Source organism: Hyperoodon ampullatus (assembly GCF_949752795.1).
Source record: "Hyperoodon ampullatus genome assembly, chromosome: 5".
Classification (NCBI taxonomy): Eukaryota; Metazoa; Chordata; class Mammalia; order Artiodactyla; family Ziphiidae; genus Hyperoodon; species Hyperoodon ampullatus.
Genome location: NC_136918.1, coordinates 126,947,876 through 126,968,409, shown reverse-complemented (window position 1 = coordinate 126,968,409; position 20,534 = coordinate 126,947,876). Strand labels below are relative to the sequence as shown.

The 20,534-nt window shown below is 36.6% G+C and overlaps 1 pseudogene across 1 annotated transcript; it reads right to left on the bottom strand.

The window, feature by feature from the left end:
• Positions 1-12,571: 12,571 nt before the first annotated feature.
• LOC307053673 (large ribosomal subunit protein eL39-like) lies at positions 12,572-12,727 on the bottom strand (annotated as a pseudogene). Its single transcript has one exon. The product of its transcript is annotated as a large ribosomal subunit protein eL39-like (transcript).
• Positions 12,728-20,534: the final 7,807 nt, after the last annotated feature.

Below are 20,534 nucleotides of genomic sequence, written 5' to 3'. Positions count from 1 at the left end.
ATAAGATTGCAGAGTGCACATAATTTCTTGGAATGACAAAGCCTCTGCATATATTCAAATTTGACTTCTGCATTCCCTGGTTATTGCATATTCAGAGTTAGTTTTTATCAGGGAAGATTTCAACTGTGTTCGTGAAAAGCAACAATGCATTGTGCATCATAACTCACTGAGGTCAATCTAAATACTACACACTACCCTAGTTTTGTTGCTCTAAATACCATTTTTGGCATTGGGAATCACCAGAGAAAGGGAAGAAAGTTATCCTGAGCTACTTCAGCTCAATTCAACAAACGTTTATTTATCATCTATGACATAGCTGACTCCATCTAATAAGTACAGGTACTGTAACCATGTGAGTTGAGGCCCAGTTACCTTGGGTATTGCATTTAGCTCTGGAATTTCCTCACAGCTAGCAGAAAATTCCCAATACTTGGGATTATGTCCCATATGGTGCCCTGTGCTATTCTTTCTATATAATAATTATGATTTATGTTTTTCTCACAAGAAATATCCTGTAGTATTCAATTCTGAGAAGTAAAGAAAAGAAAGTGTTTCATATTTTCTAGACATACATCAACTGGAAATTGACCGATTCCCTGAATATGCCCTTAATATTAGTTAAACAGAGTCAATACATGAGAGGTTTTTGCTAGTCACTTTGAATCACCATAAAAGACTGTGGATGTGGCTCCGGGAGAATATGATGGATGCTCAGTGCAGGGTAAACTTAAGAAAGAAAAACTCGATTTAAAAGATAGAAAGGAAGTGTAATTTCAAGAACATAAATCAAAGTTTGTTTCCTGGAATGTGTGTTTTAAGTGAATCTGATGTTTTTCCGCTTAGTCAATAGAAATTGAAAGTATAAAGAAGTGAATTTTGAGATATATTTGTAGTCTTATCAGATATTGCGGTGCCGACGTCTCATTTAATGTGGTGATACCCACTCATGGAGAAATATTATATATATATATGTATATTTTTTTCTTCCTCCCTCCCTCCCTCCTTCCCTCCCTCCTTCCTCTTTCTTTCTTTCTTTCTCTCTCTTCCTGACTTCCTTTCTCTCTCTCTCCCTTTCTTTCTTCCTTTCCCTCCCTCCCTCCCTCCTTCACTCCCTCTCTCTCTTTCTCTCTCTCTCTTTTTCTTTCTTTCTTTCTTTCTTTCTTTCTTTCTTTCTTTCTTTTCTTCCCTTTTGTGTTACATGGTAATAAGGAAGCCCCATCACATCAGAATTCTGCTCAGAAAACTCCTGGCAAGGGACACACTGCCAAATACAGAGTGAGTGTGTATGCCAGATTGAAATCTCCATATGATTTTGGCATGCAGCATAATGAGCTGGCAGCTAAAAATGAGCACAAACAGATTGCCTTTCCTTCCTTCTATTTGCAGTTATTCCTTTGGAGAATATTCCTCGCCTTTGGATGGAGCTGAATTCCAAATATTTTGCTCATTTTCCAATACAATTTTTAAAAAATTCTATTTGCCCTATCAGACAGATGACCCTCCAATTTATCAGCTCCGCCCTTAGATTACATTCTCCCACTTTTTTAAGATGCACATAATAGCATGGCCTTAAATGCATTGACTTAAAATTATCCTTTTAATAGGAAGAAACTCATTTTTCCCCCAAAATGGTTTTCAGCACTGTCTTCTGTCTGAAAGTGTATCTGAATTCAAGAAGAATATTGTCAAATAACTAGATGCGTGTGTGTGTTAATAATGCTCAGAAATAGCCAGAACTCCTAAGATTAATTCTATCTTCTAACTAGAGGAGAAAAAAAAAAAAAAAAAACAAAAACCCAACAACTGTTAAAGGACATATCATTGTAAGTAATTTTTTTTTTTTGTAGAAAACATATATTTTTGTCTATTAAACCCACAATTGAATATCACTGTCTGTTTGGAGCAGAAAGACATGGAACAGAAAGACATGAAGCATTTGATTAAAAAAATTATAGTATTTAAAAAAATACTATAACAGTAGTATAAGTTAAAGCTGTATTTTAAGAAAGTTGTGGTTTAGTGGAAAAAAAGTTCAGGGTCCTGAAAAACAACAGCAAAAGGAGCCAAGTATCTTTAAATTGTCTGGTTCAGTAGGAAGAATCCTTGCATCTTTTTCACCAAAAGCATTTTTAGCCAAGCCTAATATCACTATTTCATACTAGTCTGTGTTTTTCCTGGACGCTGATTGCCTTTGGGTCAAATCCTGGCATTGCTATAGTGTTCATGATTTGGGGTAAATTACACAAATTTCCTGAGAGTTGTTTTAATTTGTCTGTTAAGACATGAGACAGAGTGTGAGGTTTCACTGAGTCCGTGTGAAAAAAAAAGTTCAACTTTGTTAGATTTAGGATACATTGGTTCACTTATTCTGTCATTTGAACTAGAGAGCTACCAGCTGGACCCTTGTCCCTTAGCATATATTTTACCTTCATTAAGAATTAATGAGCTTCCTCAACTTGTCAAAGGACACCTACAAAAACCCTACAGGCAGCATTACACTTAATGGTGAAAGACTAAACGCTTTTTCCTAAGATCCAGAGCAAGATAAGGATGTCCACTCTCACCACTTCTATTCAACATTGTACTGGGGGTTCTAGGTAGGACAATTAGGCAATAAAATGGGAAAAATAAAGGCATACAGATTGGAAAGGAAGAATTAAAACTATCCTCATTTTCAGATGGCATGATCTTATAGAAAATCCTAAGGAATTCACGAAAAAAACTATTAGAACTAATAAAGTTCAGCAAGTTTGCAGGATTCAAGATCAATATATTGAAAAATTGTATCTTTATATATTTACAAAGAATATTCTAAAAATGAAATTAAGCAAATAATTTTACTTATGATAGTATCAAAAAGAATAGTACACACATCGAAATTAAACAAAAGAAATACAAAACTTATGCTCTAAATACTGTATAGCATAGTTAACAGAAAACAATAAACGGAAAAACATTCTATTTTTCATGGATTGGAAGTCTTAATATTGTTAAGTTGGCAATATTTGGCAATATTCTCAAATTGATCTACAGATTCAATGCAATCCTTTTCAAAATTACAGCTAGCTACTTTGCAGAAAATTACAAACTGCTCCTAAAATTCATATGGAAATTCAAGGGATCTAGAATAGCCAAAATGATCTTCAAACAAAAATAACAAATGTAGAGACTCACACTTTCAGACTTTAAAGCTTACAACAAAGCTATAGTAATCAAGACTGGCATATACAGAACATTAAAACAGAATTGAGAGTACAGCATAAACCCTCACATTTATGCCCAACTAACTTTTTACAACAGTGCCAAGATCCTTCAGTGGGGGAAAGAATAGTCTTTTTAACAAATGGTCCTGGGACAACAGGATATCCATACATAAAATAATCAAGTTGAACCCCTACTTGATATCATATATGTAAGTTAAATAAAAATGGATCAAAGAACTAGGTGTAAGAACTAAAGCTATACAACTCTTAGGAGAAAACATAGGCATAAATCTTTTTGATTTTGAATCAGTCAATGGTTTCTTAAATAGGACATCAAAAGTGCAAACAGGGCTTCCCTGGTGGCACAGTGGTTGAGAGTCCACCTGCCGATGCAGGGGACATGGGTTCGTGCCCCGGTCCAGAAAGATCCCACATGCCATGGAGTGGCTAGGCCCATGAGCCATGGCTGCTGGGCCTGCACGTCCGGAGACTGTGCTCTGCAACGGGAGAGGCCACAACAGTGAGAAGCCCGCGTACCACCACAAAAAAAAAAAAAAAAAAAGTGCAAACAATACAAGAAAAAAGAAATAATTAGATTTTATAAAAATTAATTTTGTACTTCAAAGGATAATGTGAAGAAATTAAAAAGGCCACAGAATGAGAGAAAATATTTGCAAATCATATGTTTGATAGAAGACTTGTCTCTAGAATATGTAAAGAACTCTTACAAAGCAACAATAAAAGGACAAATTACTCAATTAAAAATGGACAAACAAAGTGGATAAATATTCCTTCAAAGAATAGATACAAATGGCCAGTAAACACATGAAAATATGCTCAATGTCTTTAGCCATCAGAGAAATGCAAAAAAAGCACAATAAGATACTACTTCACACCAAGTAGGATGGCTATAACAAAAATGACAGATTATAATTGTTGGTGAGAATGTGGAGAAATCACAGCCCTCATACACTGCTGGTAGGAATATAAAATAGCACAGTGTCTTTGGAAAACAGTTTAGAAGATCCTCAGAATGTTAAGTACGGAGTTACCATATGAACCAGCAATTCCACTCTTAGGTATATATCAAGAGAAATAAAAACATATGCACATACAAAACTATGTATTAACTATGTTAATACACTCAAAACCATTGAACTGTACACCATAAATGGATGAATTGTATGGCATGCGAATTATATCTCAATAAATCTATTAAAAATGGAATTAATGAATGTAAGTGGCTTTTAGCTTGTATGGTATGAAAACATTTAAAATTAGAGCATACTTCCTATAAAAAGCAGTTATATTTAGACAGGACGTATCTAGTTGGAATAAATGGCTAAATTCATGTGGACACCAAAAGCAGTCTAGTATGGAACATTTTCTGTTTGGCTAAAGCAGCCATTTGATCTAAAACAAATGAAAATGGAAAAGTCAAGTTAACCTGTAATTGATTTACTAGGAATGTTATGTATTGACATGCACATAAGAGAAAATAAATTTTATACACATACATATACACTATATATATACAGCATATAGTTATATATATGCCTGTATATGCATGTATATACAGTTGTGTTTTTATGTATGTTTTATTATTATTTTTTTTAAATTTATTTATTCAATTTATTTTTTTATTTTTTAAATTTAATTTTATTATTATTATTATTTTTTGCGGTACGTGGGTCTCTCACTGTTGTGGCCTCTCCCGTTGCGGAGCACAGGCTCTGGACGCGCAGGCTTAGTGGCCATGGCTCACGGGCCAAGCCGCTCTGCGGCATGTGGGATCTTCCTGGACTGAGACACGAACCCGTGTCCCCTGCATCGGCAGGCGGACTCTCAACCACTGCACCACCAGGGAAGCCCTATTCAATATATTTATTTTTGGCTGCATTGGGTCTTCGTTGCTGTGTGCAGGCTTTCACTAGTTGCAACGAGTGGAGGCTACTCTTCGTTGCGGTGCACAGGCTTCTCATTGTGGTGGCTTCTCTTGTTGAGGAGCAAGGTCTCTAGGTGCATGGGCTTCAGTAGTTGTGGCACGTGAGCTCTAGAGCACAGGCTCAGTAGTTGTGGAATACAGGTTTAGCTGCTTTGCCGCATGTGGGGTCTTCCTGGACCAGGGCTCAAACCCGTGTCCCCTGCATTGGCAGGCAGATTCTTAACCACTGTGCCACCAGGGAAGCCCTTATTATTATTTTTTAATCTGGAGATTTTAATATTTGGGGATGGATATTTTCAGTTACTTTTTAAAAATATATATATATCATAGTGATCATGGAGAGAAAATGGAATTCAGTATGTATGCTCTATGTATGTGGCTGTGTTTATATACATATATATATGTATCTGTATAAAGTGTACTTCACATGTTGAATGAGTTAATGATTGATTTCTTACATTTTCAGCTGTGTCATTTTATTTTATATTTTAAAGCTCTGCACAGAGCATCTCTAATAAATAAAGCAATGGAGTGAACATAGGGACTTCCAGGCATATCCAGTAATGAGTGCTTCTAAAATGATACAATTTCATCTTATATTTTAATGTTACTTCTCTTCAGGGTGTTATGTTTGTGCTGTTGGAAAAATGTTAAATTATTGTTTGCATACTCTGAAGAATATTGTGCCTGAGAGGAGACAACTTTTCATATGCAGAGTGGGAAGTTACTTCTTCCTGCTTGTACATTCCAGGAACGTAACCAGGGAACAAAACAGGTTACTAAAAAGAGAAAAAGTATAGGACTGATTGACTGCTAATTTAAAAATTGGCAAGTGTCCTATGTAGCTAGCTGGCTTGAAAATTATCCCAAACTAGAGTCATTGCTGCTTAATTGTAGACATGCCTAAGCATCCAACTCAGTATATCTCCAAATGACACAAGTGCTTCTTGTATGATGGAATTGCAGGTGAATGTTTCCTACATGCCTAGAGAACCAACTTAGGTTTAGTTTAAGATGCTCAAATGAAAGCTATGCCATACTGGTTTCTTTCTTTCTGATTCTCCTCGCCATGTCTGAATACAGATACTGGCGTGAATGTACATTAGTGTATAGTTTATAAACAAGATGAAAGCAACACATGAACAATGTTCCCTATTCATCCCTAGAAAATGTACTGCATTAAACATACAGTGTAAAAGTGGTAATGAAAGTGGGTAAATCTTTGTGCATTTATTAAAAGTTACAATCTGATATTTAAGAATTTTGAAAACCATTTCAAAGTGAAATGAGTATTTTGGTTGATATTTGGGTTATATTTGATTATTAATATAAAAGAATTAGATAAAAAATTATCAAAATGTTGGCAATTTTTTATATAGTTAGAGCTAAGTATTTTATTCCTCCTCTGGCTTTGCCCTCAACAGAATTATTTAATGATTATAAACAAGTGATATCTTTTTTTGTTACCTTAACAACCCCTAAAATTAGCTTCAGGGATTTCCCTATCCATCATTCTATGTAGGCTAGCTGGGGCTCCACTCTCATCTTCAAAGTTTGCAAAAGTGACTTAGGCCAAAGCCATTTTGTTTAGAGATGAGCAGATAACCAAAACTAAGCTTTAAGTATGGATCGTATGACCTATATAGGAACACTCAGAAAGAAATTTCCTTCTTATCCGTTGGTTGGAAATTAATTGGCTGCTACCATGTAACCACAAGGGAAGCATCTTTCTGAGGTTGAGGAGTAATGCTGAGGTTGCCCAAGAAAATGTAAGAAACCAGACCCCAAATATATTATTAATATTCAGCCAGTAACACAAATCAATAAACTACTTTTTGCTTAAGACAGCTTCAGTCAGGGTTTCTATCATTTGCAATGAAATGAACCCAATTTCACAAATTGTGGGAAATCCTCTTTACACTGAATAATTCCTTTTACCAAAAATTGTAGTGTTTTAGAAAAAGTTAGATCTGGATGTGATGGAAATTGGCTAATCCTTAAAAATATCCCATTGGAATTACAACTTAAGAATTCTCATTTTATCTTTGTCATTCTTTTCTTAGAAATATTGTTCTTTTCCTCTAATACAGAAGGTGGTTGACATAATTTTATTAAGGCTTTATAAATTATGAGAAAGTAGATGGAGGTAAGACACGATGCCTTCGGAAACAAGGATCCTGCTGCATTTTGTGTTTTCATCTTTGATTTATTCCTTTGTGCAAAAGTAGGACATTGAATAGTCACAATCTTTAGGCATCCACAAAGCTACCAAGAAGAGAATAAGAGGCACAAATGAAAGCCTTATATCTTGACTTATGGATGATGTTAATCTTGATCAGGTCCTTACTTCAGGGATCTTCTGTATGTTGACTTATTCACTTCCGAAAAAGATAGTTGTAGTCAAAGAATAAAAGTGCCCAGTGATCTCTCTTAAGCTTTGCCCACCCAGTTTCCAGATCATTGTAGGCAGGAATTTGTATGCAACCGCAGGCTTCTGACTCAATGGTGAGGGGAGTTTGGTATCAGACACTTCCTTGAATAGACTGTAATAGTGATCATCCCTGATTTAAGACTTGGTGTTCCTCCTGTATTCTCTGAAATTGAAGCTGATTCCTTTCTGCATTTTTCCTATCCTGTTAACATTTATCACTATTTATCACATGTCCTGGTTCTAATGTGCAGGGACTGTTACTCAGGTTAACTTTGGCTGAACTTTTGAATATTTCCTCATTTTCTCCAGTCTTCTCTTTCTTCAATTAGATTGTGGTATAGTTTGATCAGGCAGTCAGACATTCAAAGGGGTCATCATACATAATTCCAATTTCAGTAAAAAATATGCATGTATATATATATATGTATTTATATATTTTTTTCTGGCTCTTCTCAGAGCATGAGAATTCTGCCTTGCTTGTTCTCACATTTCTTCTAGAAAATAAAACCCACCGCTAAGTGTTCCTATCTGCTTGCCTTTTGCTTCAAATACAGACTCCTTTAGCTTCCCTGTTACCAAGCTTCACTCACACATGAGGAAACTTGGCTTTTAGTTGGAGCTGCTGACAACTCTGTCCCTGAATTTTTCTTTGAGCATTTTCAACTGTAACCCTTGGATCCAGTCCTTCCTGACAAATCCTCACTGTCTATGGGACTTCCCACTGGTGGCTGCCTTTCCTTAAGGGTGTGCCCTGGTCAGAGTTCAGCTCTTACTTCCTGACCCTGTATTGATAATGCATTCTGACACATCACATCAACTCTTTCCCCTTGGTTTTCAGTTCTCTTTGCCTAGTTGCCCAAAGGAATAGCAAAGGGTTTTTCAAGCTATGAGATACATTATGACTGGATTTTCATTGTGTTAAATATTGTAAGATATGGGCTTTTAAAAATGTTGCTTAGAGATCACCATTTCAGTGTTGGGAAAGTATAGAATCAGAGAATATCTCAAATTTTAAAAAAGGTGGATTTTGTTTGTATTCTTTTTTTGGTCTTGCTTTAAAAAAATATGTGAACTCCTTATATAATAGCTAGTAATTCTAAGTAGTTCTCTTTTGTTCTTAATTTAGTTCATTGCTGTTATTTGGTATGAACTTCTAAATTTTATTTTTATTAATGGTGAGGAAAATCAAGCCAATAGTAAACATAAGGAAATACTCACAGAGTCCATATGACTCAACCAATATGAACAATACCAACAATTTAACACAATGTGAAATATAATTTTTATTTTTCAAGCTTTGTGTGTTAGCTAGACTTCTGGGAAAATAACACTTTCCTTGGTCTGCTTTGAAAACAGGGAGTTTTCTCTCCTCGAGTTTCCTGAACTTTGTTAAACATTTGTTGCTGTTTTCTACTTTTCCTCTCTTTCTCTAATTACATGGTGATATAGTTTGACAAGACAGTCAAAAATTCAAAGTGACATATGGAGGCTTTCCACTCTGTTTTCTATCTGGGAGAATTATGAAACAAGAATGAGGGAAAGGGGGAGGAATGGTGAAAAATAGAGTTATTGCAGTGATGAAAGGCAGAAAGAAATGTGATGTGAGACAGGAATGAAGCAATACAGGTAAAAGAATTGGGGCTATGCCTTGGGTCTTTCAATGAATTCTTGCAAATGAGGTCCCTGACTGAAACACCATTGTTACTGAGGAGGGAATTGAAAGAGCATGATGCCTGCCTCCTTCTCTCTCCACCTTCCTTTGTTTTTCTTTTCACCTTTTATTGAAAACTGACACTTTCAAGTTTCTCTTACTTCCACACTACATATACTGTTTTATTACACTTTCAAGCTGTTTAAACTAACTTAAAAGATTGACTTTAAAGTTTAAGTAATTAAGTATAGAATTAATGCAGAAAATGTTAAAGTTATGGGTCTTTTGGCAACTTAGAAATAAAATTGCAAATTGATTCCCAGATACAAGATGATCCTGTATCAAGATCTATAAACCAGAAGAAAAATAGATTTAGCTAAAAAATGACTTCTTCTGCAATAACAATACCTTTTGTTTAGCTGATTTCAACTTTAAAAAAATTGGAAAATGATTCTTGTCTTTTGACACAGCCAGGATTAATGAGAATGGATGGGAACTATTGCAAGATAAGAAAGTGTTACCCATTAATTGTGACAGGAAAACTATAATCATTTGTTTGCTTGTTATCTTACAGTCCCTTTTCATGTGAAGAATTAATTGAATGCATTAAACATGTTAATTTAAAGCATGTTAATTTAAAATGAGCGTTTCTGTGGTCACCCTTGAATAGGAACATGCTGAGTGACATGAGTAGAAATGGTGCTCCATCTGATGTAGTGAATTGGCTTTTTCTCTGAGTACAGATTGTTTAAGCAATTGGAAAATCTTCACTGCTTACTATGTATATTAAGGCATAGGTTAGGCAAAAGTTCACTAATGCTGTTGATTCATCTGCATATAAAATGTCAAGTGCTATCCAGGAGAGAGTGGTAAATGTTCCACAGCCTTGTAAGTTTGCCTAATAGAGCAGAGAGTGCATTAATTTACCATTAACTTGTTAAAGCTCGTTGCAATATTTTCACTTTTTATACACTTTATGAGTCAATTGAAATAAAAACTGCAAGAGTTTTATGCAGTCAGAGGAAAAACATAACTAGATTTTGCCTTTTTAATAGTATCATAGAATGTCAGAATGTTTTAGTCTACCAGCAGTGAAGGTTATTCATTGAAGACAGATATGAACTTCCAGATGGTAAGTAAAACACTTTCGAATCAATTTTTATTTATACCTACTGTAAAGATGCTGCTTTAGTAAGTGAAGACTACAATACGCTCTTTGGTGGCATCTAACATCTTGTGTAATACTTGTAACAACATGAAAGTTCTGAAGAGAAACAGGATAAGGTTGACAAATTGAAAACAGGCATGTTGCTACATGCGTGCCATCTCAGAATTTCAATCAAGCTGTGGTTGAAAATATTAAGAAAGGATTCTTGTGATAAACATAGAAATGACTAAGAAAGGTTATATTGGTTAGAGTTTACATAAAGAAGATAATTTAACATAATTCTCATTATAAACATAATTTTCATTAAATCCATGGCTGTGCGTGGGCATAGGTTTGAGTTTCCTTACATTCTGTACATTATGTTAAATGTTGTTTTTTTAAAAAAACTGTTTGTTTTTTTTTCTTCCCCAGAAAATATGTTAAAACAAATAGCCAACCATTGAAAATCTCTCTATTTTTTGTATTGGAGAAAAAATGCAAATATTTTATACTGAATTTTTATACGAACTATGAAGCCACATCTTCCCAAATCAGTGAAGAGTTATAGGAAGAAAAAAAATAGTTGGACTTTATTCATTCCCAAAACGCCTCAATATTTCATATCCTATCGAATGGATTTTATGATGTACTTTTTGAATATTTGCAGTCATTATCTGGAAAATGTAAATATTTTGAAATGTGTCATCAAAGGTATATATTATTTTCTATATTTTAAGCTAGCCAATATGAAGAAACATTTTTGAACCCTGCAGGTAGGATTCTTTAAAAAGAGATTAATTCCTTCCAAATAGCATCACCTCTATGTAAACACAAAGTATAATTAAAACTGTAAGAGGGGCGGGCCAGATGCAACCTATAGCAGTCCTGCTCAGACATTGGTCCGCACAGCAGTGGCTCCTCCCTCTTCCCTCTCCTCTGTATAAAGAACCTGAATTCAGACTGGGACAAGATGGACTTTTTCAGATGCTAGTGTGCCATCTTCTCAGTCTGCTAGCTTTCCAATTAAAGTCATTATTCCTTGCCCCAAAAACTTATTTCCTGATTTATCAGCCTGTCTTGCTGCGAGCAGAGTGAGCTTGGGCTGGGTAACAAAACTACTTTTTAAGGCTTTGTACACTTGTATGATTTTAGGTGACTGTGTTTCTTTTATGTCTTTGCTGATTGTCTCCCATCCCTACTTGTCCCATTCTGGAGTGCCTTCCATCACTCTCCTAGAGTTTGGTTCTGTGAGTTAAGCACACAAGTTAGTCTTGTCTGTGCAGCTGGCTAAATTACTCAAAAAAATTTGTTTTTTGCTCCATCTGATGCCTTTAGTCATAGACACCTAACATCATACCCAGAGGTCAAACAACCTGAAACTCACCATAGATAGCCACTCTCTTCATTTTCAATCCTCCTCCTTACCCCCAGAATGAGAAATTCTAGTACAAAAATGGGCTTCTGAATTACAGAACTAGTTTTATTTAAATTGCTTGGAAAGAAAATATCACTTCACATCAAAAACTCATTTGTTCTTAAGACCCGGCTAACATGTGTTGATTCTTTGAGCAAATTAGAACTCTCCTCTCCCCACACAAACACACATACCTCCCTTTGAGTAGATACAGCTCTGTGGCTACACAAAATTTTAAGCAGAACACACACTGGATTTCTGCTGCCATGTGCTCCTCAGCTGGGCACCGTTCTGCAGTGACCCAGCACGTTCAGTCCTATATAAATTGTAATCTCCAGATTAAAAGATGTAGAGATGATTTCTGAAAAGAAATAGGTGATGGATAAATTGGAAACTGGAATAAACCTGCATGTACAAAATACAAAGTATTTAACTTTTACATTATACTGATAGGTTTAATTTTGATTATATTAATAATACATGTTTATTTTAGTAGAGTTCAAACATAAAGAAAAAAGAAAAGAAAAAGACCAATTTTCCCAGAGTTAGATGTTATGAATATGAAGTTTTCATATTGTTTTTATTTTTTTCCAACAAAACTCTCACATATTTATTACTGAGCCAAAGCACTAGTGTAGAAACACTGACACAGAGAAAAATCATTTTCCCAATGAAACACATCCAGTTGTTCAGATAGTAGTGATGTTTTCAGAGTGGTATGGTAAGACTTAAGTGACCCTGACACAGAATAAATATGTGTGCCACCTCACATAGGGCTCCTTATAGACCCAGCTTGGTTCTTCTCCATTGTCTTCTCTTGGAGTTGTACCTGATGTCATTACCTGTTTTCATTCGAACCCATTGGGGAATGGAACAATTCTTCTTTCATTACTTGGCCGGGAATCTCTTGACCCTGAGAGTCTTATGACAAGACATGGCAAAGAGCAAATGCAACTGCTCATAGGATAGCAGAGAAGAGCAGAGAGAGCTGTTTTTATATAAAAAGAAAGAATACACATTACTCAAGTCACTTAACACTTATGTATACTGTAACAATAACTTCTAATTTTATAATGTTTCAAAATGGATATCCTAAAACTTACTAATCCTTAGTTGTTGGAAAAGTGAATAGTTTTAAGTAAAATATCTTTCTACAACTTGAATTTCTGATGTTATTCATCTGAATAATGAATTATTTGCCTTTTTTTTTTTTTTTTTTTGCGGTACGCGGGCCTCTCACTGTTGCGGCATCTCCCGTTGCGGAGCACAGGCTCCGGATGCGCGGGCTCAGCGGCCATGGCTCATGGGCCCAGCCACTCCGCAGCATGTGGGATCTTCCCAGACCAGGGATCGAACCCGTGTCCCCTGCATCGGCAGGCGGACTCTCAACCACTGCGCCACCAGGGAAGCCCGAATTATTTGCCTTTTAATGACATAAAAATTTCCATCCAACCTAAAGTAGAGGCCACTGCTAGGGAACAGTCTTTTTCTGTTAACATGCATTATTAATACTACTATAATTATAACCACATTGCTACTGGAGAAAATTATTTTATTATGAGTTTCAGTGTCTGATACTAAGGATTAGATTTTATTCTCCATGCTACAGTTTTAATAGTATAATATATCAAGGGTTTATGTACTGTTTTAGGTAGAGCCACAGATTTGTTTATTCATAGACTCTTAAGTAGCCAGATTGCACAGCTGAAAATAATTTGCAAATTTGATTCATTTTCTGGCTTAATCAGGCTTCAACTTTAAGAACATAAATACTGAAACACAAAACATTATTTCTATTGTGATTATTCTAACTTGGAAAAGTGTAAGAAAGTAATATTATTGCCTATGGTCCTATGCAGGTTGCTATTTCTTTGCTTGAAAAGACTCCTTAACTAGAAAAATTGTTTATATCACTGTTTTAATGTTTGCACTTATTACACATGAAAACACGGAGCCACTTAATCTAAGAAAAAATTGTCTAATTTCTTTCCTGTGGACTGACAAACACTGGGGGTGCAAGAGATATTTTTCAATCGATTTAGACATAGCTGCTTTTAAGCCGGTGGTTCCCTCTTTTACCACCCACTATGTGATTCTCTTAGCATACAAGGTCAGTGGCTATTTTCAATGAAAATTCTATTAACTGTAACTCATTGGTATCATTACTAATCAGATAGTATCTCTCTAATAGCTAACCAGGATTTCTCATAGTAAACTGGAGTAATTTTCAAGGACATATAAAGTGACTGGTTTTCTTACCTAAACCACAATTTACCTGTGGTACTGTGGACCCAATGAACACATGTGACTGTCTGGCTATGGATGGCTACTGCTAATAATGCAGATGCCCAGGAAGCCAAGACAATTGAATTTGACCATGGGATGTCCAGCATCCTTTAATGAACCAAACATTTGCCACTGACTTGCAGGCCTCCACCCCAGCACCCACTGAGACACATTCATTCTGCTTCAAAATGACATCAGTCATAGGAAGGTCAGAAGCACCTCTTCCATGCTTTATGGGACAGCATTTTGTTTCTGCTCCTGGGAAGTAGATACATGTGTGAACACACGCACAATTGCTTTCTGAGAAAAGTCTTTCCCTTCAGATATTTCCACTGCCCACATCCATGGAGGTTGGGGAAGAGTCCTGCCCACACACCTCACAACCTGGATGCTAAGTTGTGCATAACTCACCCTGTTACACAGTCAACTGAGGCAACGCTTCATTTAAAAGAAACAACCTCAAGATGATGCTTTGTCCTTGTCTCAATTCATAACCCCACAAAGTTTGATAAGTAGGCTACACGACTGGACATTCCTTTTATGCCTCTGATTCACATTTCCCAAAATTATGTCCTAATATTTTACCAAAAAAAACATTTATTAAAAAGCCATATGTTTGCATTTCAATTAAACTTGCTGTTGACCATATCATTTATTATTTTGTTCCTAGGGACTAATACCACTCAGAAAAACAAAAGGGGAGGGGTTTAAAAAGTTGTTTTTCATATTGAATTGATATATTTTCTACTGTTAGATAATGACATTTTTCTCTTTATGTTGATTGCTAAGATACTCAGGTAAACTTTATGCTCATTTGTTGGTCTTTCCTTCAGCTACAGCATATGGCTCACAGTGGAAGCTGAATAAATTTTTGTGATTTTTTTTATTGCATGCTGACTGAACTAGCTCTTGCAATGAATGTTTCCTCCCACACTTTTCTTCCTCTTTTTTCTACAACTCTGTTGATTAAATTAAATGTGACAGGAGTACATGGAGACTTCTGGGTGGGATGGAAGTGTCCTGTACCTTGATAATAACTATTACATGGGTGTATGCAATTGTTAAAATTTACCAAGCTGTATCTCTTTAAGAATAAGTGTTGTTTGTAGTATCCAAATTATACCTCAATAAAGATGACTTTGAAAAAGAGTGTACAGAGTCAATATTCATGTGTTGAGTGCAGTTCCTTTTGGCATGCTAAAATATCAATACTATCTTTACATGAAAGAAATATATTATTTCAAAAAGTAATAAAAAGTATCCTTGAGAAAGCTTGCAATATTTATATTAAAGATAGTCATTGTGTTTAGAAGTGAGAACAAAAAATTGAGTCATATGAAACAGAGGCAAGTCTCAGGTAGAAAATTAACTCAGAGTAGAACCTTGGGAAATGCTTTCTCTTTTGTAAAATTGGACTCAGTAGCTTCTCATTAAGATTGCAGTAAGATTTTGTGTTTCTACAAGAATTCTGCAGTCAATATGTAGTAAATATATATTTATATATGTATTTTTCTATTGTATTAAAAAAAGGCTAAATTGACAGTTTACATAATCTTTTACAAGTCCACATATATTAAAATGCAATATCCATGATTCCATAAAACACAGGAAATTGAATATTTTAGCAGTCATACCACGCATACCAATTCTCCAGGTGTGTTATCAAAAACCTGTAAGAAGCATTATTTGGGGCCCTCTACTAGGGCCCGGACCCAGGATTCTGGATGTGAGGTCACAGAATTTGGTATTGTATCCTTGAAATTTGCTAAGAATTTGCTAAAAATGTAGAGCTTAAGAGTCTTCCCCTCCCACCATGTGATAGATATGTTAATTAACTTGATTGTGGTAAATATTACACAGCATATACATATATTAAATCCTCACATCTACACTTTAAATATGTACATTTTTTGGTCAGTTATACCTCAATAAAGCTGAGAAAAAAGAATTCAGGATCGGAGCTATAACAGTTCTGGGTCATGTCTCCCAGCGGACACTCAGACCAGGATAAAAAGAGCAAGGTGATGCAATGACCACATATGGGTCACCTATCAGCAGAAGGAGGCTGAAGAGAGTGATAAATGGGCAAACAGAATGCATCTCACAATCAAATTAGACACTTTTAATGATTAGGAACAAAAGCTAAAGATAAATCAAGCCAGTTACAAATGATAACCTAAAATGATAACAGACATAGCAACAAAAGAATAAATCATTCAAACAAGAAAATGAGCCAACGGAAGGCAATCTATTCACTTTGAGTCTAAATGAGAGAGGCAGAGAGAAAAGTTCAGTGTCATAAAATACAAGTAGTATCTAAACGTTAAAGCAGAGGCCACACCATCAGATGTTATAGAGACCTGGGAGGATGAGGAATAAGAAAGAACACACATAGGTATGAACACACACGTCCTCCCCTGACATATGCCCTTCTCCCACCAATAGTATCATACTTTGTGTGTTTGAAAGAAATCATCCAAAATATTATTAAAAGAGAAGTCAGATGTAAAGGTATTTGTGGGTGAAGAAGCAGAGGCAGGGATTGTAGACTACACATTTGAGAAATGGGATGGTATAATATTAGCTACAGAAGGTATCAGACTTGAGGGAATATTTTTAGGGTGTGCAGACGTGAGCAGTTTTGTGATATAATTGAAGGAAACAGACAGAGGAAGATTGAGGATGAGAAATGTGTGTAAATGTGTCTTTTGGGAGAGTAAGAAAATAAATGGATATTTAAGAAAGAATGGAGGATAATGGTTAATTTATTCATTAGTATGTGGCAGCCCCATAGGACATTGTCAACAGGGCACTAATAGGGGTTAGGTATTGGCTCAGGAAAGCGGGGATCATGTTTGTTAAGGAGTAGAATGGAGTCACATATAGAATTGAATTTTGGAAGAAAGGATGGAGGAAGGGATATATGTTTATATGTACATATTTGCCTTAGTATGTTTGGAAACTACGAATAATAGAGCCAGGAGGCTGGGGGATAGATGAGGACACACTAAATACATGGCTTGGTGAGTAGGCTGAGTTATATAACTCAGGTTAGGATTATTGGTCTTTAATAAGTCCCAAGTTCTAGTGGGACAGTTGGTGTGACATTGTAAGGCTGAGTCAAGTTGCTCAGTGGTAGAGCAGGCAGGGTCATAGAATGGCTGCTGGAAAATCTGCATTAATATCAACAGCCAACACTTCCTGAGCATTACTAAGTGGAGGGCACTCTTCTAAGCGAACTGCATAGTTTAACTTCTTTATTATTTATATGAGATAGGAGCTATTAATATCTCCTTTTTTTTTTTTTTCAGAGGCACAGAGAATTTAAGTAACTAGGCCAAGATTTCACGACTTGTAAATGGAGAAGCCAGGCGTAGGACCCAAGCTTCTGACTCTAGAGATCACGCTTTCAACCACAACATTATTCCGCCCCCCCATATTAGTGAACTCAATGAGTTGCTAAGTGAGAGTCCTACTTTCTCTTAGGCTGCTCTTCAAGGGAAGTTTCAGGCCTACAAAGGAGTCTGGATAAACTTGCCCTTCTCATCATCCAATGCAGGCCCTATTCTTTCTGCTGGGTAGAGACTCACGTTCCTTTCTGCCTCCAAGTGCCCATGTTCTCATTTTCTGCCTCATGTTAGCCTGGGCCGGGTACTGGGTATTGGCTCAGGAAAGTGTGAACTGTGTTTGTTAATGAGTAGGATGGAGTCACATAGAGATCTGAATTTGGGAAGAATGGGTCAGTCTCATTCATTTTTTTCCCATAAACCGACAATTACTTCCTAGACTATCATAAGATTACAAAGGTCATTGAAGATAATGGAGATTGTTTCTGTCACCTACTGCTGTGTAAAATACCACATCAAAATTTAATGCCATGAAAAGATGACCATTTGTTATTTCTTATGCTTATGAAATCTTGGAAATTATTGGCTTTCCTTAAGTGATAGAGAGTAATAGTTACTAGTATTTATTGTCATCGCCAGAAGCAACAGTAGCACAAATACAAACAATCCACAACCAGGTATTGGAAAACTTATACCTCTTCTATTCCTGGCACCCCAATACCCTCGACTCAGGGATGTGAAATGTGGGGGATGCTCACAGACTGTCCTAGGTGACTCCAGGAATGTTTCAATGAGCTTAACATAGTATGTAAAAACAGCATTGAATCAAACATAAGAAGACTTGGGGACAGTCTTGTTTCCACCATTTGGTAGCTATGCTAACTTGGGCAAATCATAGTCACTTAGATTCTGAGTCAGTTTCTTAGTATAGCCAGTGGGGCAGGTACTCACCTTACTGGCTTGTTACAGTGTGGCAGGGACAATCAGATTAATAATGTGTGCAGGGCACTTTGAAAAGAGTAAAACAGTAAGCCAGCAATACCTAATATGTATTAGAATCTTTCATACTGTGTTCCTATCTGAAATGCTTTACATGTTATTAAATTATCTATGAAGTTGGTGGTATTATTCCTATCTTGCTGTTGGGGACCCTGAGGCACAGAGAAGGTGAGTAATTTGTCCAAAGCCAGACAGCTCATAAGTGGCCGAGTGAGGAACCAATGAGAAAGTGCTCAAGGCTGACAGGAACCAAGGAGAGAGGGGCTTGCCTCTGATAGGAAGGGAACTAGAGAAGCCTGTAGTAGGTGCTATCATGATGGCACAGAATGAATGGATCCAGTGGAAGCAGGGGCGGGTGTCTGCACGGGGCTGACAGGGAGTAGCTGAGTACAGCCTTGCTTGATTATTGGCTCTTCTTCTCTTGGAGGCATTAGATATGGCAGAGGAAGCCTATTGTGCCTCAGGCTTTATCTCAAGAGGCCACTAAACAGTGCTTCAGTGAACACAACGCCAACTTCTTCCCTCAGGAACTTGAGGCTCTAAGCAAGGGCTTTTTAGTCACTTGGTTTTATACAGAGAAATGAGCTTGGTCCTTAGTGATTTTGTTTACTACACTAGAATTTATATCTTATTGTTTCTTTCATCTTATTTTTCATTGTGTGAAACAGAAAGAAGATAAAATGTAAGCTTGATAACCTTGGGGATAGCCCAGGCCCTAGATGCTCATCTTCCAAGGCCTGAGTCAGAATCCTTAGCTGAACATTCAGGCAATTTCCTCGCCTCCCTACAGAGAGTGATGATCCCTAGGACCTCGGAGAATGCAAACCATTCCATTCATAAAATTAATGCTGTAATAAAAGTTGACAGTGAAAATCCAGGAAAAAATTCACCTCCAAATTATACGCACCCAGCCTGGCAATTGGATTGACTTGGCAAAAATACTGCTTTCTTACAATTTGTACACTTATTAGCTCTCTAAATGATACCTATAAAGTAGACTGTGGCCTTGACTTTCCTAACTTTGCCAAATGCTTATAACTTGAGTTGAAAGTAAAATCACTGATGAAAGATAAGATACTAATCCTTTGCTATTTATTTAGCAAAACATTGCTTCATTTCCTCCTTTAAGGAACCACTGTGCTACAGCAAAGGAGAGGAAGAGATGATCTTAAACTTCAAGGGATTCCTAAAAGGCAGACTGTCAGATGAAGAAGAATTCCAAAACCAAAGGAAGGACTAACTCACAGGAGCCTATCCCTTCAGTGGAAATCCAGAGAAATTGTAGAGCTGCCCTCCTGGGACCATTTTGTCAAGAGGGTCCCAAGAAGGAGTGCATGTACATAAGCCAAGGTGGAGAAAGATCTGGGCCACTTTCCCATGTGCCCAGCTAAAGGAGTAAGCCATGAAAGACTACTAGTATACACATGCCAAAATCTAACCATGACAGAAGGTTCTAGTGAACAGAGATGTGTCACAAAAGTGAAAATCAGTGAGAGCAGAGTGCACAAGGATGAATGAGTCAAGATATATGTATGGTGGGTATGTAGGGCAAAAACCAAGACAAAAGCTAGTATACAGGCCTTGTGTGTGCCTCTCTCTTTGTGGCTGGGTATACATGGCCTCTTTTGTAATCTATTCTAGAAAGGTTCCCTTAAAGCCAAGGACTCCCAGAGTTATCCCTTGGTGGATGTTGTCTACAAACAAGTCATTGACCTGAACCAAACTAGATGAGTCTGAGAACAGCAGTGGAAGAAGAATGGTCTGGGAATTTCCAAGGGAAGGAAGGAACATACCACATTTTATATCTGGTCTGGTGACCTGGGGTATAAAAGAGTGGTCTCTTTTGGAGAGTATGTGCAGAGAAGTGCCCACCAAAATAAATAGAAGAAGGACAAGGCTCAGTAGAATTTCTTCTTGTAAGTTTTTAGAATGCCCTCTGCACTTGCTCATTTCTAGCAGAACTGTTGTTCCTGGCTGACCTTTTAATGGTGAGAGAAAGTAGCTGTTGATGCCGTGTGAATACTCTTGTATTCGAAGCCACCCCTGGAATACAAATGGGTATCTTTGGGGTTTCCACTATCAGCTCCAAGGTCTCCCAATCACCAGAATGC